This window comes from Phascolarctos cinereus, unplaced genomic scaffold (assembly GCF_003287225.1).
Source record: "Phascolarctos cinereus isolate Bilbo 61053 unplaced genomic scaffold, phaCin_HiC Scaffold_726;HRSCAF=1367, whole genome shotgun sequence".
Lineage (NCBI taxonomy): Eukaryota > Metazoa > Chordata > Mammalia > Diprotodontia > Phascolarctidae > Phascolarctos > Phascolarctos cinereus.
The window spans coordinates 95,477,333-95,503,740 of NW_027556098.1; the positions used below are offsets into that span (position 1 = coordinate 95,477,333).

At 37.2% G+C, this 26,408-nt stretch overlaps 1 long non-coding RNA gene across 2 annotated transcripts in view; it reads left to right on the plus strand.

Moving 5' to 3' along the window:
* LOC144454316 (uncharacterized) overlaps positions 1 to 13,121 on the plus strand; it is a 97,299-nt gene extending 84,178 nt beyond the window's left edge. The window contains exons 3-4 of one of the 2 annotated variants that reach the window (XR_013482698.1): positions 5,874 to 5,964; positions 12,447 to 13,121. This is a non-coding gene — a long non-coding RNA (uncharacterized LOC144454316). Of the gene's footprint in view, positions 1 to 5,873; positions 5,965 to 6,933; positions 10,055 to 12,446 lie in introns of those variants that run through there. The other variant, XR_013482699.1, reaches the window with a different exon arrangement.
* The last annotated feature ends 13,287 nt before the right edge of the window (positions 13,122 to 26,408 follow it).

Below are 26,408 nucleotides of genomic sequence, written 5' to 3' on the forward strand. Positions count from 1 at the left end.
TGCCTCTTTTTGTATCCTCGGAGCTTAGTAGAGTAACTGGACTGATTGACTGCTTTGGGAATCAACTTTGTGCCCAGAAAGGCATTTCCGTGAAATGAGGTGTTAGTATTCCTGGGTTTGGTTTTTGTTTTTTAGGACAAATAATATTCAAGTGACACAAGCCTTGGAGGGATACCCAACAGACTAGATTATAGAATTAAGATCCAAAATTAAGTTGACATGCTGAAAAGCATTGGGCTGAATGTAATAGATGAAATTCAACAGAGATAAATATAAACTTTGTACTTGGTTACCAAAAAAAATTAACTCCACAAATATAAGATGGGGGAGCAATAGAGAGCAATTATTCTCAAAAAGAACTGGGGACTTTAGTAGACTGCAAGCTCAATATGTCAGCAGTATGATGTGGCAGCCAAAAAGAGCTAAAGTGATAATAGCTTCCAGGGAAAGGGAGGTAATTATCTTCCTGTACTCTGCCCTTGTTAGAGTTCATGAGGAGTATTGTGCTCATTTTGGGACACCATGGTTTTTTTTTAAAAAATGCATTAATTAGCTGGAGACCATCTAGGAAAAGGTGACCAGAATGGTAAAGGACCTTGAGTTCATGACATGTGAAAGTAGGCATGTTTGGGAAGAAGAAGAAGAAGAAGAAGAAGAAGAAGAAGAAGAAGAAGAAGAAGAAGAAGAAGAAGAAGAAGAAGAAGAAGAAGAAGAAGAAGAAGAAAGGAGAAGGAGAAGAAGAAAGAGGAGAAGAAGAAGGAGGAGGAGGAGGAGGAGAAGGAGAAGAAGAAGGAGAAGAAGGAGGAGAAGGAGGAAGAGGAGGAGGAGGAGAAAGACTGAAGGGGACATGAGAACAATGTTCAAAGACTTGAATGACTCCCTAATAAATAGAAGGAATGGCAGGTTATATTAGCTTTGTTTTGTTTTTCATTTTTTTCTTTCACTCCAGAGAGCAGTACCAGGAACAATGAGTTGAATTTGTAAAATGGCCAATTTAAAGTCTATAAAAGGGAAAAAAACTTCCTGAAAACTAGAGCTATCCAAAAGTGGAATGGTTTGCCTCAAAAGGCAGTAGATTTCTCTCTCCAAGAGGGCTTTTAAAGAAGCCGGATAACTGTATCTCAGTTGTAAGAGATTTCTTCATGTGTAGGTTAGACTAGATGGCTGAAGAACTCTCTTTCAGCTCTCTAATTCTGTTATTTTTGTGATTCTGCATCTTGCCTTCTCATGGAGCACTTCGCACTTCACTGATAGCCATAGCAAGTTGATCATCATGACTGTTCTGAGTAGGGCCAGCCTATAATCCTATGCTGCCCTGTCTGTTACATTTGTAGCAGAGTTGCACCCCCAACCTGGGGTGCTAATCTGATCAGTGGTATTTCCATAGCCCAGTTGGTCAACATTGTGCCTTCACAGCAATCTCAGGTACTACACAGGGCACACACAAAACTGATGTACCTTTATGCATGTTCATTAGAACTGATACCACACTAATAAGATTTACACTAAACAATACATGTAATCAAACTTTACTGACTATTCAATAATACAAATAACAAACCCTCTAAGGACAAACCACCAACCTGTTTTCAAGTAGTCCCAGTAAGCATATCTCACATTAGTGCTCATGAAAAGGTTCCCTCGCTGCCTAAGCAGAGGCTCTGTGTGGCATTCCAAAGTGGCATCAGCAAGTTTACATCAAACTATTGTTAATAAGTAATTTCAGTAATATCTGAGTCTCCATGACCCCAGTCAGAGTTTTCTTGGCAAAGATACTGCAGTGGTTTGCCATTTTCTTCTCCAGATCATTTTACAGAGGAGAAAACTAAGGCAAATGAGGTTCAGTGACTTGCCCAGGGTCACATAGCCAGTAAGTGTCTGAGGCTGGATTTTAACTTAGGACCTTCTGACTCCAGGTTCAGTACTTTATTCACTGAGACATTTAGTTGCCCTACAATCAGTGATAAGCTCAAGCAAACATGAAATGCTCCCATTTCCAAGTACAGGAAACACAAGAATCTGTCAAAGTCACAGTCTAGAAGTAGATTGATGGCTCAGGCTTCCAAAGGGTTTTTATGGTTCTAGTTAAGTGTGTGTGTAAGTTACATCTAAGTTCTGATCAGTGATCAATCACCTAAACTTATGATGAAAGGAAACTATCAATCAAAGCAAAAATCATTAACAAATGTTTATCAGTTGTTTACCAAATTTGAAGGACACACATGTCACTAGCAGGTGTTTATCAATTTGGGGGGATACACATGTCATTTAGAAAATTTAGGAGATATACATCATCATTAGTAGTTGTTTGTAAGATTCAAGAGGCACACATTCATGAAATTAGTAGTTTTTTATCAAATATGGAGCAAACATCATTCATAGTTATTTACCAAATTTGGGGGACATATATCATTAGTTATTGTTTGCCAGATTATGTCACTCAGGTCTTTAATTACAGAAAAACAATTTACATAATGACTCACAAAATGGAGGCTTAAAAGAAAATAGATTTGCTTTAAGTTAACATGTGTATTTCTACTATATCAGGACATACAGATTTGCTGATATAAATCATCATAGCTGGCATTCTATTACTTGGCAACTGTTCCCCAGCCCTACCAGTTCATAACATAAAGAATGGGTTGGGTTTTGAAGGGCTTGTTTTTTAGGCATTACTGTTTTAGGCATTATGAAGAAGTAAATGAGAACAAGAGAGCTTTCTGTTCTATTGTCATTCTAACTCCCCACTTGGGATGGACAGGGGGAATTAAATATACACATGTGGATAACTGAATCCCAAACTACTAGATCATCTCAGTAACTGACTTGGCTCAGGCAACTAACTGGTTCTGGGTGGCCCACAGATGGTAGAGATCTATGATTATTTATACTGATATAGACATTGGGAGTTGAGTGCTCCAGTCTAGAATGAGCAAACCCCAGCTGTCTTTGAATTACCCCAGTCACATGTGGGTCACATAAACCTAAAATGAAGGATGCTAGTAGAATTCCTTTGGCATCCAGGTCTGCACTCAAAGAATTCTTCACTCACTCTAGCTGTCTCTATCTGTATGTTCCTCCTTTTCTTCTGGCTTAAAGGGATGACCTAACCAGCCAGCTTCACCCTCATTCTTACTACATGCAATCAGAGGATCATAGATTTGGAGCTGGAAGCAACCTTCAAGGCTATCTCATCCAATCTTCTCATCTTATAGATGAGTAAACTGACACCCAAAGAGATTCAGTTATTTACCCACATTGCACAAGTACAAAAGGACAAAGGCAGAATATTAATACAAGTTCTTTGATTCACAATGCATTACTCTTTCCCCTGTACCCTGCCAGCCCATCTTCTTTGTTAATCATATAGCCCCTCTATTCTTTATCAATATGGGACAGCCTACAATGACCAGCAGGCAGCTCTCCATTGTCCTTTGTAAAGAATGAACTATAATTGCCCATACCATGAGAAGACAGCTGGGTTTTTTTCAGCTGAATGATGTCTAACCATGCTTAGAGCTTGGAATATTTTTTTTTATTATATGTATATCTGTGTGTGTGTGTATTTATTATATGTGTATATATATATATATGTGTGTGTATATATGTATGTATATATGTATGTATGTATGTGTGTATATACATATATATGTACATATATATATACATATATGTATATGTGTGTATATATATATATATATATATCCAAGTAACATAAATTATATAAATGTGGTATAGTAGAAAAATCACAGGATTTGGAATTAAATGACTGGATTTTAATCTCATATAAGTTCAATTGTATGCTAGCAAATATTTAACAACTGGCTTTCCTAAAAATGCACACATGACACACTTCAAAGTTTAATTTGTATTATTGACATTTCCCCCTTCATATTCTTAACTCTAGATGAAGGGTCAGCAAGCTAGATTCATGGGTCAAATCTTACCTGCTGCCTAGTTTTTATATCAACCAAGCTAAGAATGGTTTTTCCTTTTTTTAATACAATAAAACTTTATTTATAAATGTAAAAACCATTCTTAGCTATCTGGTCTCACAAAATCAAGCAGTCTGGATTTGGCCAGCAGGCCATAATTTTGCTGACTCCTTGTCCCGACAATCAACAAAACAATGAATCAAGCCCTGATTTGTCATGTTTGTTGATTTCCCAGGTGTAAATCCTCACACTGAAAATTTAATAACAGTCCCTCCTAAGCAGGTTCAAGTCAGCTTCAACACACCATTGTAATAGTTCTGTTATTCAATTGTGTGGGTTCAGTTTACTATTTAATAAGTAAATTCTTTTTAAAAAGTTGGATTAGATCAAAAAGATTCCTTCTAAATTCAAATCTTTTGATGCTTTGTCGTAAATTACATGAAACTCTATTATCTCAAAGAGATTAAGTTATTGGCCCAGATCACACAAGTACTAAGGATCTTTCAAGGATTCACTAAACCTACTTAATTCATCAATTTCTTTCAAATCACATGTTTCTATCATCTCAACATTTCCCCACTTTTCTGGACCATTTAACTAATAATTTTGAAGCCCACTAAAGCCCATCCCTCTGCCTGTTTTTTTTTTTTCAGAGAAAGAGGCATCTAGCCAGGATCCCCCCTGTCTTGTGAAGATCAATCAACCAGCATTTATTAAGGACCTATTATGTGCCTGCCACTATACCAAGTACCAAGGATAGAAAAGGCAAAAAAAAAAAAAAGTCCCTGGCCTTAAGGAGACAATATATGCAAACATCTAAGCACAAATAAAATTGGGGATGAACCTCAAAGGAAAGGCAGTAAGGTTAAAGAGGACTGGGAAATCCAAGAGTAAATTTATCTCTATTAATTTTATCTTATTAGATTCTAATTTTTTTGAATATTACCTATCAGCCAGCACAAGAACTATCCCTCCCAGGTTTCTGTCATCTGCAAATCTGCTAAGCACAGCATTATGCCTTTTATCCAAGTCACTGAATGAAATGTTAAATGGCACAAGTCCAAACACAAATTTCCAGGAAATGCCACTGAGAATCTCCTTCCGAGTTAGCATTAAACCACTAACAATTATTCTTTAGGCCTGGTCATTCAGCCAATTCCAAATCTACTTCTAGCCCATATTGCTCCATCTTTTCCAAAGGAATAGCATGACAAATTTTGTCAAATTCTTTGCTAAAATCTAGGTGAACTATAGCTATAGAATTCCCCTGATATGGTAAGTCTAGCAATACTGTCACACAACATCCCCAAGGGGTTATCATGGCACATGTAGCACCAAAGGTTCTGGAAAGTTTACCCTGGAGAAAAGATTTAAAAGAGAAATGATAACCATCTCAAAATATTTGAAGGGCTGTCATCTGGAAGAGGTTTTAAATATGTACTGCCTGGCTCTTTGGTGAAAATTACTGGAAACTAGCAGCTAAGTGGTGGAGTGGGTAGAGTGCTGGATCTGGAGTCAGGAAGATTCATCTTTCTGAGTTCAAATTGGGCCTCAAACACTTACTAGCTGTGTGACCCTGGGCAAGTCACTAAACTATGTTTGCCTCAGTTTCCTCATCTGAAAATGAGCTGGAGAAGGAAATGGCAAATCATTCTAGCATATTTGCCAAGAAAACCCCAAATGGGGTCATAAAGATCCGGACACTACTGAAATGTTTCTATCATCTATCAACAACAACAATAACATATTTCAGTTCTGCGTAGAGTAGGGGTTCTTAACCTTTTTCTTTTTCATGTGTCATGGACCCTTATGGTAATCTGGTAAAGACTATGGGACATTTCCACAGAATAATATTTTAAATGAATAAAATAACTGCTTAAAATGACAAAAGAAACCGAAGGTTACAGAAAATAAAAATGTATCTTTTTAAATTCACAGACCCCCCGAAATCTATCTACAAACCTGTTGCCTGTGACTAAGAGTTTGCATCAAACGGAGGAGTGTGCAATGAAGAACGTGGGCCAGGCAGGTCAGTGAAAGACTGAGCTGTTCATTATTCTGAGGGTCCAGGTTATATAGAGAAAGTTAACAATCATCCCACAGGAGTTCCCAGGATTCTTAAGTGACTAATCCCAGCCCTTATGTGCATCCTTAATTGTTCACACCTGCTTGCCATCAAGGTTCAAGGGGCAGAGTATTCTAACACCTTCCAGGCACTGGAAATTGGTGAGCCAAATATTCTGAATAAATAAGCCCTTAAGGTTAGGAAAAGGAAAGAGTCAAGCTCTAACCCAAATTCCTTATTCCATATTAGACTCTCCACCTCTGGCCCTCAACACAGACCCCTGTTCTCCAAGTTAATAACCTCTGGTGTAGATGAAAGTTTCCTAATAATTAGACCTGTCCAAAAATGAAATGGGCTACCTATACTGTACTGACCCCATCCCTGGGAGTCTATAAGCATAGACTGGATGAGGACTCATTAGAAATGTTGGATATAGGATTCATGCTTTAGGAGGTGGCCAGTTTTCATTATCTTTGGGGTCCCTTCCTCTCACTCCACCCCAAAATTCTGTGATTTTATGAAATCATGCTAGGCAGCATTTAAGAAATGACCTAGAGACAACAGTATTATGCAATCAGTCACCAGTGCTTTCAAACTAAGAAAAAAACCCCAAAGGTCAACTATGCTCAGCCCTTTGAATCACAATTTGTAATCCAGAATAGATCTGTGGAACTAGTGCATCATGTTCTTTTCTCATTGCATATATCATTTCTGTTATGGACTGAAATACAAATTAGAAGGCTTTTCTATCATTTTATCTAATCTTGACTACTCACTGGTCTATGAGTCCAAAATTACCTGAATTGCAAATGAGTCTAAAATGATCTGAATGGGCCCATATTTTTCTATTCTTCTGCAGCTTTCTTGCTGTGTGAGCTTTTGTGACCTTATGAAAAATGGCTTCACTTGATCTAAAATGTATTTTATTTCTAGGTAATGAACTATATCAACTTCCATTTCTTACGGAATTCAAGAGAAACTGCCTGGGTATATCAAGACGTTTCTTACATTCCTATTTGCTTGTTCTTTCCAACCATACACTTTACTACAACTCAAGTCTCAATCTTGACTTGTATCTCTTGACTTTAGCAATTGGGTTTTCAATTTCTCCCGGCTTTCTTTAATGTTGCACAGATTTTTGCTGCTGAACAGTACATTTAGTTTTCCACTCATCTGGCTGTGAACTAAGAAAAGTGCACCTATTTCTTAAGGCCTTCTCAGCTAAGTGAATCTGGCTCCATTTTCCCTCACTCTCAGGTCTTCCATTAGCGTTAGACAATGCTTGAGTGATATTTATTTGAAATACCCATAATGGAGGAGAGATCCCTCCTCCCTAACTTTGATGCTGAGGTTTTTAAAGTTGGGTTTCCAGGACAGTGATGTTTTCTGGAAAAGTCACATTCAAGATCATTTGGTTAATCTCTTAGTTGTCCACAGCCTTTCAAGATCTTACATAATTTGACTGTGTGCATTATCAGCTTCACAGCACAAAATAGATTTGCTGAATCTAAGACAGTGCAGAGAGTGTACATTTATCATGCCACTAAAAGAAAAATTGGTCCAGAGCTTATACCCCTTTTTATAGGGGTACTTATGCATCCATTGTGTTAAATCAGTTGAGCCATGCCATTATGTGGAAATCTTCATCCTTTGGGGTTTAGGGGAAGGAAAAATAAACATTCTCCCTATTACTGTTGAATTTGAAAATTTTTAAAAATCCAATTCAATCCAAAAAAAAAAAACTTCATCATTACATATAGTCAGGTTCTTGTGGAAAGCAATGTACAGCAGTGGCAAAAGCAATTAATTCGAAGCCAAAAGTCCTGGGTTCAAAACCTGATGTTGCTATTTTTGTGCTCTTAAGAAGGTCACTTATTCTGGGCCTCACTTTTTGCATTTTTAAATAAGGGATTGGACTAGGTGTTTTGTTTTATTTTTTTTCTAAAGTCTTTTCTATTTTTATTTTTTCTACAATTTTTATGTGACTTCATTCTCATGTTTCTTGGCTCCTCCATTTGGTTGGAACCATTCAACCAAGTAGACTTGTAGAATTGCCTGACATAGAGTACTATGAACATGTTCAAACTAGCGTGAGGGGCATTCAGAACAGACCCTTTTGTATCATTTGAGCCTATCCACAAAACAGGTTTTCATCTTGGAAGTCTAAAGGTGAAATATATAGTTACACTCCAGTTGGCACAATTTATTTGGATATTTACTAAAAAAATAAAAATAAAAAAAAATAAAACATCTATTTGAACACCATAGATGCTATGGCCTTTGGTGTTAAAGGAATTAGGCAAGGTCTAATAGAAATCAGTCTATAAGAAAATTAGAATTTTAATAAAAACATAAAATTCAGTCCCCAAAGCTTATATTGCACTTCTTCAAGCTAGAGCTACTCTGTGACATGAGATAAATTATCATTAGAACACTGGCAAGTGTGAGAATGGCTTGTGAAAATATGAATTTCTTGTACCTCTCTAAAAAAATCAGCTAAAGGATTGGAAAATCTGACCTTCATGGAAAGTTAAAGAAACTGGCATTATTATGGCTGCAATATATCTTAATGAGTGTCCTCAGGTATGTAGAGACACCACAAGAAGAATGGGGACCAGCTATTCTCTATTATTAATAGGAGTGCACATTTATATAACACACATAACAACCTGTTAGGTAGATACTATAGATATTATTATACACCTTTTACCAGGATATTGAGAGAGTAAGTGACTTACTGACAATCTCATTGCTAATAAGTGTCAGAATAAGGGCTCAATAAGTCTTTTTATTCCAAGTCTAGTCTTTTTGATATCTGGATCTATGGAAATAGACTTACATGGAAAAAATAATCATAGCAGCTCTTTGTGATGGCAAAGAATTGGAAATTGAGAGCATGCCCATCAGTTGGGGAATGGCTGAGCAGGTTGTGGTATATGAATGTAATGGAATACTATTGTGCTATAAGAAATGAACAGGCTGACTTTAGAAAAACCTGGAAAGACTTGTATGGTCTGATGCTGAGTGAAGTGAGCAGAACAAAGAGAACGTTGTACACAATAACAGCCACATTGTAAGATGACTAATATTGATAAACTTAACCCTTCTCAGCAATACAAGGATCTAAGACATCTCCAGAGGCCTTGTGATGGAAAATGCTATCCACATCCAAAGAAACAACTATGGAAGTTGAATTGCTATCTTTTTTTTCCCTCTTCTGTTGAGTTTTGTTTCCTCTTTCTGATGGTTCCTCCTATTGGTTTTAATTTTTACTTACAACATCACTTATGTGAAAATAAGTTTAATAGGAATGTAAATGTATAGCCTCTATCAGATTGTGTGCCTTCTTGGGGAGGGGAGTGGGGAGGAAGGAGGAGAAAAATTTTAAACTCAAAAGCTTATGGAAGTGATTGTTGATAAAGCAAAATAAATTAATAAAATAAATTTAAAAATAATAATTACTTTCATCCAATCCTATTATACTTACACCTCTTCCCTTAGAACACTTTGTCCTGCTAGCCTAGACTTGTCTTTAGAATTCCGGAGACCTATGTCTTGTTCTTTCTTCTCTGAGCACCATGCCCTCTGTATGTACCTCTCCATTCTTGTTGCTCTAAACAATGTTTTCAAAGCCACCACACACATACACAAAGATTTGTATTAAAAGTTGCTCCTGTTCTTACTGCTCATGTTTCGGTGGTGTTTTATACACCACCGAATGAAAGTGAATAAAACTGTTTAATCAAAACTTGACTCTAACCTGTTTAAGAATTCCTTTGAGGAGACCAAGACATCATGTGATTCCATAGGAAAAAGGCGAAGAGTGGCAGAAGTTTAGCAGGTTGTGTATCACATAACCTTTTATGAAATATCACAAATAAACAAATGAGTCTCAAAGTCCTGAAGGCATGAGAGGAGGAGAAAGAAGCTAGTACCTAACATCTAGAATTCTTTGGTTATAAAATAAAGAATCATAGAATTTGGGACCTTACCTAAGCCAATTACTTCATTTCACCAATCAAGAAACTGAACCCAGGTAAATTACCTGAATGATCCACACAGATAGGTCACAGGAGGATCTAGATCATAGTCTGTCTCCTGTCTGCCTATCAATCCAGTGTTCTTTCCATTACAATACAATGCCACACCTGGTGGGGGTATGCTTGGGGGGGAGGGGGGATGTCAGGAAGTCTGGTAGTGGAAAGACTGCAGAACCTACAGCTAAAAGCCCTGACTTTGAATCTGGACCCTGATTTTTGCTAACTATAATTGAGGGGAAATTACTTCTCTGGGAGCCTCAGTTTCCTTACCTATAAAATTGGAACAATATCATTTGTAACGACTGCCTACCATGCAGGATTATTGTGGAAAAGGCACTTTGCTGATCTTGAAACACTATTTTGTTGTTGTTATTCAATTGTTTTCAATCATGTCCAATTCTTCATAACCACCTTTGGAATTTTCTTGGCAAAGATACTAGAGGGGCTTGTCATCTTCTCCAGCTCATTTTACAGGTGAGGAAACTGAGGCAAAAAAAAGTTAAGTGACTTGCCCAAGGTCACTCAGCTAGTAAGGATAGGAGGCCAGATTTGAACTCTTCCTCGAAGTCTTCCCAAATCCACACCCAGCATTATAAAAGTAAGATTATTCATACTAACCTTTTCCCTAAGATTTTGAATTTATATAGCTGTGATTCATCACCATTTCTTTAAGAAGCCAGTTCTAACTAGTAGGTAAAATTTGGGCATCACTATTAATTCAGACCTCAGGAATATGCCTATTACATTAATATTAAGCTGAGACTCCCAAAATACTTACCAAGAGGTATGCTTAAAGTCAGAGAATCACAGAAAGTTAGAGCTGACCTCAGAGATCTAGTTCAACCTCTTCATTTTGCAGACGAGGAAACAGAGATTAGAAGTACTTAGCACAGAGCCTGGCACTTAATGAATGCTAGTTAACTCAGTGGACAAATGACAAGCTCAAGATCCCTTAGCTAGTTAAAGGCAGAGCAGTAGCTAGTACCTGGGGTTTCCCATTCCCAGCTTAATACTTTTGCTCCTAGACCATGATGCCTCCCAGCTCTCCTTCGGGTTATGAGCCACTTACTCTCTTTTATTTTAAAATGATTCATCATTTTCATTTTAATAATATGTGACCTGTGTGCGAGAAGGTGAGGCCCTCTCCTAGGTCTGACTCACATGCTCAGATCAGGTGCAGAAAAACTGTTACTAGGAATGGAAGGATGTTTATTTTGGTGAAATCTGTTTTACATTAGATTTTCAATGCCTAAAATACATATGCTCATACCAATCAACTAGAGCCTTAAAGCAGTGATCTGAGCACATTATTCCTGAGACTGTTTGGTCATTTTATCCACCTTCATGACTCCATTAACTTAACAGGGTTAAGTGACTTGCTCAGAGTCACACAGTATCTTCTTGAATTCAGAAAGATGTCTTCCTGACTCTGAGCCCAGAACTCCATCTACTGCACCATCTAACTGCCCCAAGATTGCTTCAGGTGATTCCTAAGCTTACCTCAGTCTTCAGAAAATAAATAAATAAATAAATAAATATAAAACAGAGAGAGAGAGAGAGAGAGAGAGAGAGAGAGAGAGAGAGAGAGAGAGAGAGAGAATTAACAACTAGGAAGGTCAAGAAAGACTTCCTAGGGCAGCTAGGTAGTGCAGTGGATAAGCTCCAGCCTTGGAGTCAGGAGGACCTGAGTTCAAATGTGGCCTCCAATATTTGATATGACACTTACTAGCTGTGTGACCCTGGGCAAGTTACTTAACTCTGATTGCCTCACCAAAAAAAAAAAAAGACTTCCTATAGGAGTTGAACACATCATACTAAATAGATATAGATATTCAGGGGACACATGCAGAGAAGATATGAAGAGATTCTAAAGTAGTTCCAAGAAGGATTCAGGATTCCTGTCTTTTGATTGTTGGAAGAGAGTCCAAAAGTAGATGTATTTAAAAGTTGGGAACTGGGGGTTTCTGGGCAGGACAACTATGAAGACAGATGGATTTTCTGGATACCAGCCATAAGGAACATGACCCAGACACAGTGGGCAGAGGCAGTGCTGGAAGCAAAAATTTCCTGATGCGTATCTGGGAACTGAAGAATCACACTCAAAGATGCTCACCAATAGCAAATACGTAGCGGCAATTGTCAGAAGCCAGAATAAAAGCATTTGATTCAGGACAAAGTGAGGACAGACTCTAGTGCTAGAGTCAGGGTGGATAGCCCCTAGATTGTAGTATTTTCTGAATGAGCATTTACACCTTAGGAATCAGAAAATGCTCCAAATTTGAACTTATTTTATCATTTTGATGATTGTCTAGACTTAAGAAAGTAATGGAGAAGTTGCTAACAATGAGGATTAAACAATAAAAATTAAACGTAAGTGTGTTGTTTGTCCTTTTTTTTTTTTTTCAGAGAACCAGTTGTTAAACATTTACCAGCACACCCCTAGGTGATGGTCCCCAGAAAGAAGGCAGCTGACACTGTACCCACATTGGGAGTTCACGATTCAGACACTTGACTAAAATAAAGGTGTTGCACCTGATGGCCTCTCAGATTCCTTCCTGCTAGAAGGATGGGGTATGATGATTAACTGGAGTGAGGAGTTTCGAAGGGACTGTATGACTGACCTAGAATAATGGGAAGGAATGGAACTCCTTGACTATGGTATATTACAATTTTCTTGCTAACTGGACTAGGATACCAGTTTGTTTTTTATGTCTTTTAATCAACCTATGACTTCTTAGCTAGATGCTCACAGAAGAACTAAATGGAGGAGACTTGGAAGCATATCAAATTCAGGTGTTCCTAAAGAGACTTCTAAGTAGATATTAAATGAAAGAGCAATCTGTCTGCCTCTTTGTGACCCCATTTAGGGTTTTTTTTGGGGGGGTTTTGACAAAGATACTGGAGTGGTTTGTCATTTCCTTCTCCAGCTCATTTTACAGATGAGGAAACTAAGGCAAAAGGGGTTAAGTGACTTCTCCAGGGTCACACATCTAGTAAGTGTCTGAGGCCAGATTTGAAGTCAGGAAGATGAATCTTCCTGACTCAGGGCCAGGTACTCTATCCACCGTGTCACCTAGATGCCCTGAAAGAGCCATGACATTGTCATTAAAAAATCTTAAAGATCTTAAAAAAATCTTAAAGTAATTATAAGCCATTAAGTTACACAAAGATGGCCAAATATTCACTTATTTGGCAGTAAGCATGAATCATATTTTTGTGGTTGAAAGCAAGCTTGATACTTTCATTTGAATGTCAGTATACTCAGAAAAAATCATGCTACTTCTAAATCTCTGTCTATTTTTTAAAAATGTTATTTACAGAATCATAGAACTTCAGAGATAGAAAAAACTCAAAGCCTAGATGAACCTATTTTAGATCACAGCCAAAAAAGAATCTGCACTGTAAAACACCCCAAAAATTGACCATTCAGACTCTGCTTTGAGGTGTCTAGTAAAAGGGTAATCACATTTCTCAAAGTAGCCCCTTCCACTTTGGGCTAATTCTAATTACTAGGAAGTTTTTATTTTCTTACACTAAACGCTAACTTTCCTCTTGACAATTGTCATAAATTGGTACTAGTTCTTCCCTTTGTAGTCAAATAGAACAAGTCTCATTCTTATTCCAGATAGATCTTAAATACTTGAAGACAGCTATCAGATAGTTTGATTTCTCTCTCCAGACTCACATGGATACCCAGATTTCTCTTATCAAGGCTGAATATTCCCATTTCCTTCAACTGATCCTCACATGGCATAGTCTTCAGGCCCCTCACCATTTAGGTTACCCTATTCTGTTTGCTCTTCAGCTTATTAATGTCCTTTCTAAAATTAGATGGATTTTGACCCTGAAGGTTCCACTGAAGAGTAGTTAAAAATCTGTCTAGGTTTTTTACTCTTTGCCTCTTGGCTCCTTAGAATTAAATAGTATGGCTTCTCAGATAGACTTCAAGTCCCCAACTCAATCCCATTTCCCCTTTATTCTTAGCAGATGGTCTTTCTTCCTACATTTTAGAGAAAATCAAAGTCATCCCAAGAGAAGGTCCTCAACTCCCTTCTCTTTACCCCACTACTTCCTCAAGCAATCATTCCTTCTTTACATCCCATAGAGCCCACCACCCCGGCTATCTTGCCCACCAATCTTCTAGTGTCCAGCTTCTACCCACCTAGAACATCTCTAGACTGGACTACCAGAGAAATGCTCCCAGTCTGTAAGGAAGTTAATACACTCAAGCTTTGGAATTTCTGCTGAGCCAAGTAGTCTTGACTGGTGAGTAACACAATTAATAACTACAATTAGTAACAATAATTAATAATGATAATATATGACTATAACAATATTTTATATAATTATATAATATATTATATAAATAAATATATAATGACTATATCTAACCTGCCTCAAATCACTGACCAGACCATATTCCCCATCCTCTCCATCCATCCTCTTTGCTCCTTACACACACACACACACACACACACACACACACACACACACACCATTTTCCACCTCTGAGTTCAGTAATAAAATCAGTATTATTATACTACCACTGTTCTTACAAAGGGGATGTCAATTGATTTTCCTGTGGATCAGTTCACCATTCCTATGACTGTCCTAAAACTCTCTTCCATGGTGACCACTCCCACATATGTGTTGACTCCTTCAATGGAATATAAGCCCCTTAAGGGCAAGAACACTCTCACTTTGATATTTGTATGCCATTACTCAGCATAGTGTTTGGCACATGGTAAGCACTTTAAAACATTTTCATTCATTCATGCATCTCTATTACTCTTATCTGTGCCTACTCTCTAAAACAAATAGTCTGCTCTTGCATACTTCACTTCTTCATCACCATTCATTTTTGGAATTTGGCTTTTTTTTTAAATTTTTTCCCTACAACTCTACTGAAGTTGCTTTTTCCCAGGTTAATAACAGTCTCATCAACAAATCAAATGATCTTTCTCCATTCTTCTTGATTTTTCTGAAATATTTAACACTGTTGGTCAAACTTTTTTTCTAGAAACTCTTTCCTTCTTTGTCTTATGTGCCATTTTACTTTCATAGTTCTCTTAGATCTCTGACAAGTCCTTCCTGGACTCCATTGCTGGTCCCTCATCCTCCTCTCATCCCTTAATCATGGGGATTTTCCAAATTCAGTTCTTAATTATTGTCTCTTTCTACATCCTCTCATTTGTCTATATTATCCACCTTCACTTTAATTATTATCTCTTTATAGGTGGCTCTTAAATTTATGTCTCTTTCATTAAGTTCTCCCCAGATAAAGGATCCTATATCTCCAGTTGCTGCTGACTGTCCCACCATCATTTCATATATAACCTATCTAAAACAGAATTCATTGTCTTCCCCAAAAACCTTCCCCTTAAAACTAATTTTTAATTTAATTGATTCATACTACCATCCTCACAAATATCCTGATAATTTGAAATGGTTTTATTTTTCTTTCAGTCAACACAACTACAGCTAATCAATTACCAAATCCTGTGAATGCTTCCTTTGCAATATTTCCCATATCTATTCATCCCTTTTCCCTTCAACTGCAACCATTCAAGTCCAGATTCACATTACTTATTGTTTAAATGATTGTAATGGCTACCAAAATGGTCTTCCTGCCTCCAGTTTATCTTTTTTTTAAATACAGTGTCATCTTTGAAAATGTACTAGTTTTGATGTGAAATCTCAGCACTATATTGATTTTCCTTTCTCTCATTATTAGTGATTTGGAAGAATCTTTCATTTGACTGTCAATAGCTTATAATTCTTTTCAAAATTATTGTTCACAACCTTTGATTATTTGGGCATCGGGTAATGCCTCATTGTCTTATATTTGTGTTAATTCCCAATATATCATGGCTAATGGACACCTGTCAGACATTCAATGCAAGGTTCTTTTTGCCCAAAACAAGGTTTTGCTTTCTTTTTTTTCATACAAAAATGTTTAAGTTCTTTCTAATAAGAAATATAAATTTTCTTTCTTCAATAATCAATGGTAACCACTGTTGGTTAAGAATTTCCCCACAATCATCAGCATGAAATGAAGTTGACCTGATTCTCTTCTGATTTTTATAGAATGTGACCTTTTTCTCCTCCAATAACTGTAGTATGAGAAGTTGGGCTCAACCGATTTTCTTCTAATTGGTGTTCCAATGTATCAAATGATTTTTCCCAAATAAGAGTTCTTGAGAGGCTACCCATCAACTGGGGAATGGCTGAGCAAGTTGTGGTATATGAATGTAATGGAATACTATTGTGCTATAACAAATGATGAATAACCTGACTTCAGAAAAACCTGGAAAGACTTGTATGGTCTGATGCTGAGTGAAGTGAGCAGAACAAAGAGAACGTTGTACACAATAACAGCCATGTTATACGATGACTAATATTGATAAACTTAACCCTTCCCAGCAACACAAGGATCTAAGATGTTTCCAGAGGCCTCGTGATGGAAAACGCTATCCACATCCAAAGAAAGAGCTATGAAAGTTGAATTGCTATCTTTTTTTCTCTTCTGTTGAGTTTTATTTCCTCTTTCTGATTGTTCCTCCTTTTGGTTTTAATTTTTACTTACAACACCACTAATGTGAAAATATGTTTAATAGGAATGTAAATACATAGCCTATATCAGATTGTGAGTTTCTTGGGGAGGGTGGTGGGGAGGAAGGGGGAGAAAAATTTTAAAGTCAAAAGCAAATGGAAGTGATTATTGATAAATCAAAATAAATTAATAAAATAAAAAAGGAGTATTAAAAAAACCAAATAAGAGTTTTTCCTCAGGTAATTTCTGTTTAATATTTGTCATAAATAAGGTTTTAATTTCAATTTCTTCTCATTCTTCCTGATATATTCTTTTTCCTTGATCATTTAGCTTCTTTGCAGTGCTTCCCTTTCTAAATTCTCACAAACCATCCCTTCTATAATAATCTCTAAATTTTTTCCTGGAAAAGAAGTAAGCTAACTGACCTACAATTTGCAAACCATTCTTTTCCTTTTTGTTCTAATTATGCCTCTCTTTTCAACATTTTCTTTCCCCTTTCAGTGTCTTTGCCTTTAGCCAAATACACTAGTCCTTCCTCACTCTCTCAGCATCTGTTCAAAATCCTCCCTTTCTTCAAAGACTAACTTCTCCTGCTTGGAGCTATCCTTTTTTTTTTTTTTTGGTCAGGCAGTTGGGGTTAAATGACTTGCCCAAGGCCTCACAGCTAGTAAGTGTCAAGTGTCTGGACTGAGGCTGGATTTGAACTCAGGTCCTCCTGACTTCACGGTCAGTGCTCTATCCACTGCACCACCTCAATGCCCCATGCTTGAAGCTATCCTTGACCCTCCCAGCTTCCTTGACCTGGAATTCCCTAAATTTCTCATGTTCCTTTGTTGGTACTTGTCTCTCCATGGCCCTTTTCATTATGTCTTATGTTACAGTTGTTTGTCAAAATATCTTATCCTCCCCATAAAGTCCACAAGGCCAGGATCTATGTTTTCTCCCATCTATATATGTATTCATTAACTATTTGGTTACAAGACCTTTTTTCCTGGAACTATTCAGAAAGATAGGTAGAAAATCCAAATCTCCTTTTCAGCTTTTTTAGCTTGCAGGCCAGATGTAAAGTAAGAGAGAAGAGAAAAAATTTCACCCAAAGCACCAAGAAGCACACAAAATTTAGATAGATCTATAATCTCATTGATTTCAGTTTCTTTTTTAGTGATGAAGATATCAAACTATCCATGTCAATTCATGTCGATTCTTTTTTCACATCATTCCTTAAGTTCACTGCAAATCCCTCGGGCTGTTGGTTGATTATTCCTTGCTTTCACCCTGTGATCAGCCCACCTTCCTTTTTGTACTTTCATTATCCTAACGCTATTTTAAATTCTAAGTCTTCTTCCAAGTTTCTTGTTTATGAAATGCTTCAGGCTATTTATATCCACCGTGCTGAATGATATTCATTTTTAATTCCTCAGAGTATGATGTTCCATGACCCCCCAGCCATACAATATTGGAAGAATATTAGTATTTAAATTGGCAATGAAAGAACAAGTAAGAAAAAAAGTGAATCTAGTGCCAAAAATCTAAAAGCAACATTTGCTTTAGATATTTCATAATGAAAATACTCTCCCTTCATATAAATTTAATTAATCTCCATTACTTTACTCAGAGAGAACTGTTTATAGGTAGCACTTTCATTAAAAAATTTTTCTATAGGTAGTTTTTTTAATTTCTATCCTAATCTGAACATTCAACCACACAGAGGAAGTTTGCTTTTCTACTTTCATGTTTATTTAGTCAATTATTTTTGTTGTTTTAATTTCTTTTCCATATAAATAAATCCCTCCATTGTTTTGATTATTTTTGTTACTCTTCTCTGAACGACTTCCAATTTATTACCCTTTGTTTATGTAGTTTCAATGTATCTGAGAGTTTTCAGGACTCAGTCAATTTAATTAGTTTTTTTTAATGTTTTAATGAAAATTTTATCAAGTACTTTTACTGAAAGAGAGATGCTACTGCACATAATAGATACTGAAATCCCTAATACAGCATAATTCTATCAGGACTGAGCTTCTATTATTGCTATATGTGGAGGTAATATTGGACACACAATTCTATTACAGAGTACTTTCACTAGAAGATAAAGATAAGCTCTTCCCTTTCCTACTTAAGGCAATTCTTGATAATCCAAAGGATGATCACTCCATTTTTATAGATTCTTATGTTTCTCTTCATTTCTTCCTCTCCTGTTCAACATTTAGCTTTTAGCTGTTTCACTGTTGGCTCAGCAGTAGGACAAAGGAAGAGAATAGAATGACTAGCCATGGGTGTTCCCCTTGGGCCCTCTTCTATTCTTCCTGTATATTATTTCATTTGATGATTTTATCAGCTCCCATAGTTTCAAGTATCATCTCTATGCAGATAACTGTCAGATTTATCTATCCATTACTAACTTCTCATGAGCTCCAGCCTCACATCTCCAATTGCCTATTTTACATTTCATATTGGCTATCTTGGAGACATCTTACACTCAACATGTCCAAAAATGAAATCTTTATCTTCCCCCTTCTCAATTCTTTCCACCTTCCTCCCTTTCCTTTTAGCATAGTGCCTAGCACGTATTAGTCTCTTAGTACATGTTTGCTGATTGAAAAGAAATGTGGGCTCTTTTTAAGCTTATTAAAGAGAAACCATACTAAATCCTAACTTAAAAAGATTAAAGGGGAGGGGAATATATGAGTGTGTATGTATGTTTGGGTTAAGTATTTGATAAGAGATGCAGCTTGGCATGAGGGATAGCAGAATAGACCCTAAAACAGGAAAACAGGCTCTAATGTTATCTCTGACACAGATTGGCCCTATGCTTATGGGCAAATCTTTTAACTTCTCAGTACCTCATGCATCTCTCTAAGACTAGAAATTGTTGAAAAGTTGCCCACATTCATTCACAAAGCATCTTTTAGCAGGAACCCTGTGGGGTAGATAAAATGAAAATATTGTTTCCAGTTTAGAGGGCTAAAAACCAAGGAAATTAAATTATTTGCCCATGGTTACTTAGCTAGTGAGGACTTGAACCCAGGGCTTTTGACTTCAAATTCAGAATAATTTCAATTATGATACATTGCCTTCCTTTAGTGGCAAATAATAATAACCAGCAAATGTCCCACTTTAAAGTTGGCGAAGCACTTTTTCATTAATTATTTCATATGGTTTCTCCTAACAACCCTGTGAAGTAAATTAATAGTTATCTTTATCCCCACTGTACAGATAAGAAAAATAAGGCTCAAAGATATCTGGTGTCTATCATAGATAGAAATCAGAACCAGGTCTCCAACCTTCAAGTCCTACACTCTTTTTCATGCACCATTCTGCTTATATTTACATATTCATATTGAATCCATAACATTATGTTTTGAAACTACAATAGGTAATATTGTCATAAAAATATTATGAATTCTTAAGTAGTAGAAGACACAAATAACACAATGAGGCAGTATTACATAATGGATAGAGAGCCAGCCTTAGAATCCAGAGTGCCTAGGTTTAAATCCTTCAGGTAACACAAATTAGATAGTTTGTGGGCAAGCTACTTCATCTGTCAGTGCCCCCAAGCAATCCTCCAAGATTTAAAAATTTTGCATAAGTTGCCCATCTGTACTGATAGTTGTATTTCAGCACCAGGAGTTCCCTGTACTAATGAAATTTAAAAAAACCCTATTTCTTCTGGAGAAAGAAAAGAAAAGAAAGAAAGAAAGAAAGAAAGAAAGAAAGAAAGAAAGAAAGAAAGAAAGAAAGAAAGAAAGAAAGAAGGAAGGAAGGAAGGAAGGAAGGAAGGAAGGAAGGAAAGGAAGGAAGGAAAGGAAGGAAGGAAGGAAGGAAGAGGAAGGAAGGAAGGAAGGAAGGAAGGAAGGAAGGAAGGAAGGAAGGAAGGAAGGAAGGAAGGAAGGAAAGAAGAGAAATTCATTAAGCTCTCATCGAGGCTATGAGGTACCAAGTAAAGAATATTAGACAAGTCAGGAGACCTGAATTTTAGTTCCTGCTCAGTCACTAAGTAGCATTGTGACCTGAGGCAAGCCTAGGTTTTTTCATCTATAAAGTGAATGACTTGAACTAGACTTACGAAGTCTGTTTCAGGTCTAAAACTCTATGGTTTTCCGTAAAAGTCAGCATGAGAACAAAGACCTGAAAGCTATGGGCTTAATCAAAGCTTAAACCTTACTTAAGCACCCGAGGGAGAATCATGATCTTTCCAACTTGAAAGTACCAAAAGAGCATATGGAATGATGAAAAAAGAAGACTTCTTAGAGAAAGCAAAGTTCTGAGAGTTCATTTGAACAAAACAAATGCATGATGATTTTAAGATTTAGCGAACCCTCCTCCTAGGCAGGTGCCACAAAATCTGGCCCCTCCCCAAATGCTACCAGATGTTCCTTTCACAGAACAATGCAGATTACTTTTGCCCAAAATATCAGTCTATCACAGCGCCAGAGGTCAATGTGCACAATGTCTAAATCCAACCACTGTCTAGATAGAAGGTTATAATTATTCATTGAGGGGGCACAAAGACTGAGAGGAATCTCTGACAGGATGTATGGCTTACATCTCTGAAGTCATAACCAATACACAAGCTAGATAACTTCCTGGCCTGGAGATAAGAAACGAGTTAGATTTTGTTTTTATTTCAAGCAGATGTGTCCTGTTACCATGCTATTTACTTAGGTGAAACAATTGGGAACAAATAGTATTCAATACATTGATTTATGTGCCCATATGAGTCACAGTAGATTTTAAGTTTAGCTGCTCTGTACTAGATGGCAGCAGAAGTTTTTATCCTCATCAAATTGTTTTTCTCTTCATCCCTTTGACATACGAGGATCTTGTCCCCATAATTTAACTGTCAAAGGAAGAAATTGCAGACAAGGATATTGGGGGGTAATGGGAGGCCTGCTAACTCTACTGCAGGCAGCTCAGTGGCACAGTAGATACCGTAATGGGCCTGGAGTCAAGAAGACCTGAGTTCAAATGTGACCTCAGACACTAGCTGTGTGACTCTAAGCACAATAACCTAAAAGATTATTTTACAGAAAACTCACACAAGGCAAGTGGTCACATGGAGATCAGAAAAAGTCAAACAAGGACACTTTCAAGGTCTCTTTGAAGAACTTTGGAATTGATTATGAAATATGGGAGACATTGGCACAAGACCATCTAGCATGGCATGCCCACATCAAAGAAGTTGCTGTACTTTATAAACAAAGCATAATTGAAGTAGTTCAAAAGAAACATGAGATGTGTAAATTTAGAGACATCTACATTCCAAATGTTCACACAAACTATTTGTGCCTGATCTCTGGTAGTGCCTTCTGAGATTGTGCTTGTCTGATCAGCCACAGCCAGACACACTGTACATTGACCTCGGCATAGTAATGTCATTTTGGTTGTCTTTGAGTATGAAAGACAACAACCAACTGACCCTGGGCAAGTCACTTAACCCTATTTACCTCAGTTTCCTCATCTGTAAGATGAGATAGAGAAGGAAATGACAAACCACTTTAGTATCTTTGCAAAAAGAAAGAAAGAAAGAAAGAAAGAAAGAAAGAAAGAAAGAAAGAAAGAAAGAAAGAAAGAAAGAAAGAAAGAAAGAAAGAAAGAAAAAGGAGTGACAGTCAGATACAACTGAAAATTACTAAATAACAACCACAAAATCTACTACTTCCCTAGACCAGAAGAAAGTTGCCCAGGCAGTCTCGGAGTTGAATGGTTACAGTCAATGTTTCTAGGAGACAGGGTCCTTTGGGCCAACTCAAAAATAAAAGATTGGCTCCCAATAAAAGAAAGAGATGCCTTTCTACCTCCTAAAATGGGTGTCCAATATTTGTTGTCTTAAGAAAAAAAAATTCTTACAACCAAGCTGTCTATAGCTACTAAAAATGCACTCTGAAATGATTATAAGGATCATTGACACAACTTGAGATTTCAATGTATCATTTCAGTTTCTGGTCTTAGAAGTTACTAAAGAGAGCAGACACCTTAAACTCTTAAATAATAATACAAAGACTCCAATAGGATTTTATGTTAATGAGTTAGTGGGATGTGCTTTAAAAAGAGAGAGAGCACATTTCATTGACTTAGAGAGCAAATAGACACATGTACACATTTGCAATGCCAGAGATAATTTCTCCATTAACTTGACATATGGTACCTTTGTGAAGAGAACTGTTAATAATTGAGGTGCTGAACATGCAAAGTCCAGCTTATTCTTCCTGCTGTACTTCATTGTAATGGGGATGGAGTTACTGGAACTCCAAGTGTCAGGCTGTTATACTCCTTTTCCAAGTCAGGTCATTTCGTGAACCAGGCAAGGAAAAAAAAAAAAGGGAGGTGATCCTAAATGTCATCGTTCAGCAGAATCATTCTGGTCCTGCAGTCAATCACCCTTCTTACAATTCTGCTCTAGAGACTTCTGCATAGGGCATCACTTTTGTCCTTCCACTTTAAAATTATTCAACCAAGAATTATTTTGGGAACTAACTAAACTTCCCTTTGAACATCAATTTGTCTTTCTACTCATGCCCCTCTTCCCCAGACAGAACCATAGAATCAATAAATTATAATGAGAAGAGATCTCAGAGCCAATTTGGTCCAAAACACACTCACAGCATAAAGTCTGTCTATAGCATCTCTGACAAGGGGTCAGCCAGACCTCTCATGACGAAGAACTCACTCCCCTTGCAGGTAGCCCAGCCTGTCTCCAGACAGTTAATATTTGGTCATGTTTCCCTTTGGATGGAACCAATAGCTGCCACTTTGTAACTTTTCCAAAAACTGCTCCTACTTCTTAAAACAGAAAAGTCAAATTTCTCTCTCAGGACAATTCTAATCATCAAAGACGGCAAACAGGTACTCTCTCAGTGTTGAGTATTTTAGTTCCTTCAACACAAGGGTGTCATGATAAATGTCTAACAACTAGCTTTCTAAAACAAAAACATACATACGATACACTTTTAACTATAATATGCATTATTAACATTTTTCTCCATCAGATTGGTAAGGCTAAAGAGTCAACAAAATAATCAAGCCCTGACTTACAGCATTTGCCAACTATCAAGGTATAAATGCTCACACTAAAAACTTAACAATTGACTTTCACAAGCCACTTTTGAGCTGGCTCCATCACATTTCTTCTTCAACATGTATTTATATGGAAAATTTTCAGTGTCTGCTATCTTCCCAGAGCACATATTTAAGAAATAACATAGGAAAAAACTCTACCCATCCCAAACTTGATGCTTTGGGTCTTAAGTCAGCAAGATTTGGGTCCAAATGTAGACTCAGAAACCTTTTAGCTCTGTGATTCTGCTTGCCTCATTTTCTTCAACTGTAAAAATGGAGATAATAACAACACCTACCTCACAGAGTTGTTATAATGATCAAATGAACTAATATTTGTAAAGCAGTTAGTACAATTCCTGGAGCATAGTAGGCACTATACAAATGCTAGCTATTATTACTATTACTACTACCACCACCACCACATACTACTACTACTTATTCAGTCATTTTTCAGTTGTGTCCGAGTCTTCATAAATTCATTAGCGGTTTTCTTGATAAAGATACTAGAGTGATTTGTCATTTCCTTTTCCAGCTTATTTGACAGATTAGGAAACTGAGGCAAACAAGGTCAAGTGACTTGCCCAGAGTCATACAGTTAGTAAGTATCTGAGTCCAAATTTGAACTCAGGAAGATGAGTCTTCCTGACTCCAGTCCCAGAACTGCCTGGCACTACTTAGCTGTCTAGTAGTAGTAGTAGTAGTAGTAGTAGTAGTAGTAGTAGTAGTAGTAGCAGCAGCAGCAGCAGCAGTAGCAGCAGCAGCAGCAGCAGCAGTAGTAAATTTTTGGTTTTGTTTTTTAGGCAAACATAAGTTTGTCATTCAAATAGCATGGCCAGCTTATCAAAGTTTTACTCTTTGCAGCAGAGTTTGAATGCTTGACAGTTTAGCTCCAGAAAGACCAGTCCTGCACCTGATCTTGCCAGGTGATCTTCAGTCTTCCTAAGATAATTCAAAAGGAAGTGATTCAGTTTCCTGGCATGGGGCTGGTATACTATCCAGGTTCACAGAAGGCAAATACTCACATAGGGGTTAGAAGAAGCAATACAAGGACACTCTCTAGAAAAACTTTAGAATTGAGTGTGAGACATGGGAGACATTGGCACAAGACTACCCTGCCCACAGCAAAGAATATGTTGTGCTCTATGAGTGAAGCAGAATTGTAGTAGCTCAAAAAAAAGGTGAGATATGCAAATTTAGAGACATCTCCACTCCAAATGTTTATGTGAAGTATTTGTGCCCAATCTGTGGTAGGGCCTTCCCATCTCATAGTGGTCCAATCAGCCACAACTGGACACACTGTACCTTGACTCCAAGATAATGATACCATTTTGGTCCTTTCCAAGAACAAAGGAAAACAACCAACCACCACCACCACCACTACCACCACTACTATTACTACTACAACTACTACTACCATTACTTACTTCTGTGAGTCAAAGTAACACAAATAATACTGCAAGAAAGAATATAGAAAGAATAGGTATAGGGCAAGAAACTCAAGACCTTAGGAACACAGGTGGTGTTTTTATCACTGCTATCAATTGAAGACAATGGCTTGTAAGAAAAAAAAAGGCAGCTGGTTTAGAAGATAGTATCTGAAAATGGGATTTGAAAGGCATAAAAAGGTAACTAGAGTAGAAACATGAATCGGGCACAGAACAGGTAATTTTATATTCATATGCAGAAAAGGAAAGAATACTAAATAATAAAGAATCATAAAATGATAATCAGTTCAAAGATTAGTATTCAAGCTTTCTTGGGGCTTTTGCAACAGGGCTACTCATTAGCTATTTGACATTTCCTCTCCACTCAGATCAAAATTAAGTGGGTTCTTTCTTTCCAGTGGTTACTTTCTATTTGGTCAAAGCTTTCCCTCTCAGCTGGCCTTCTGCTGCCTCTGCTACTGCCCTCATAATGACTCTGGTTACTAATACTACTCTGCTTTGGTGTCCAGGAAGTGAGGAACATGTCAGCTTCCTTTTGGGATCTCACAAGGCCTTATGTATACCAAAGGAAAGCAGAAACAAGAAAGGGCTGCCCTGTACCTTGACTAGGAGGTGATGAACACTTGGGGCATCTGCTCACCAACTGTCCAGAGCTTAGAGAGTTGTCCTTATATCTGAAAACCTTCAGGAAGAAAAGTTCAGAGGGGTGGAGATTTCTTTTTCATTATACCTTTACCAGTGACTACTCTTCTCATCACTGTCTAAAGATCAAGTATGTTGTATTTTACCCCTTCTTACAGGGTTCTCTGGTACTCTTAAGGGCTTTGGAAGGTATCTAGTCTCTTCTACTAGATAAAGTTCTGCCAATTGTGTTTCCTAAATGTTAGGGGTCCAAGCACACTCATTTCATTTAACCATTTAACAATCAGATTTGTTTTTACAAAGGAATATTTACTTCAAAAGTATAACAAGACCAAATATAAATATTCTCCCCAACAACTAGAAGTCTAATCTGTCCTATACACACACACACACCATCAGTCTTTGGGGAGGCGAGGCTGGATTAGGCTCACAGTTTAGCTCAACTCCTGTTAGTTATACCAAATTCCAAGTGTGAAACCCCCACAGGTTTGCATCCTGGAATCCTGGCTTCTCAGGGCTTCCCTATTGGGCTGGAGTCAACATCTGGCCTGGAATCTTGGCTCCAGAGTCTTAAGAGTTCAAACTCTGCATTCAAGACTCTACTCCCTGAATCCAGAACTGAAAATGAAACAAGACCAAAACCCCAAACCCATCTCTCAAGGCCAC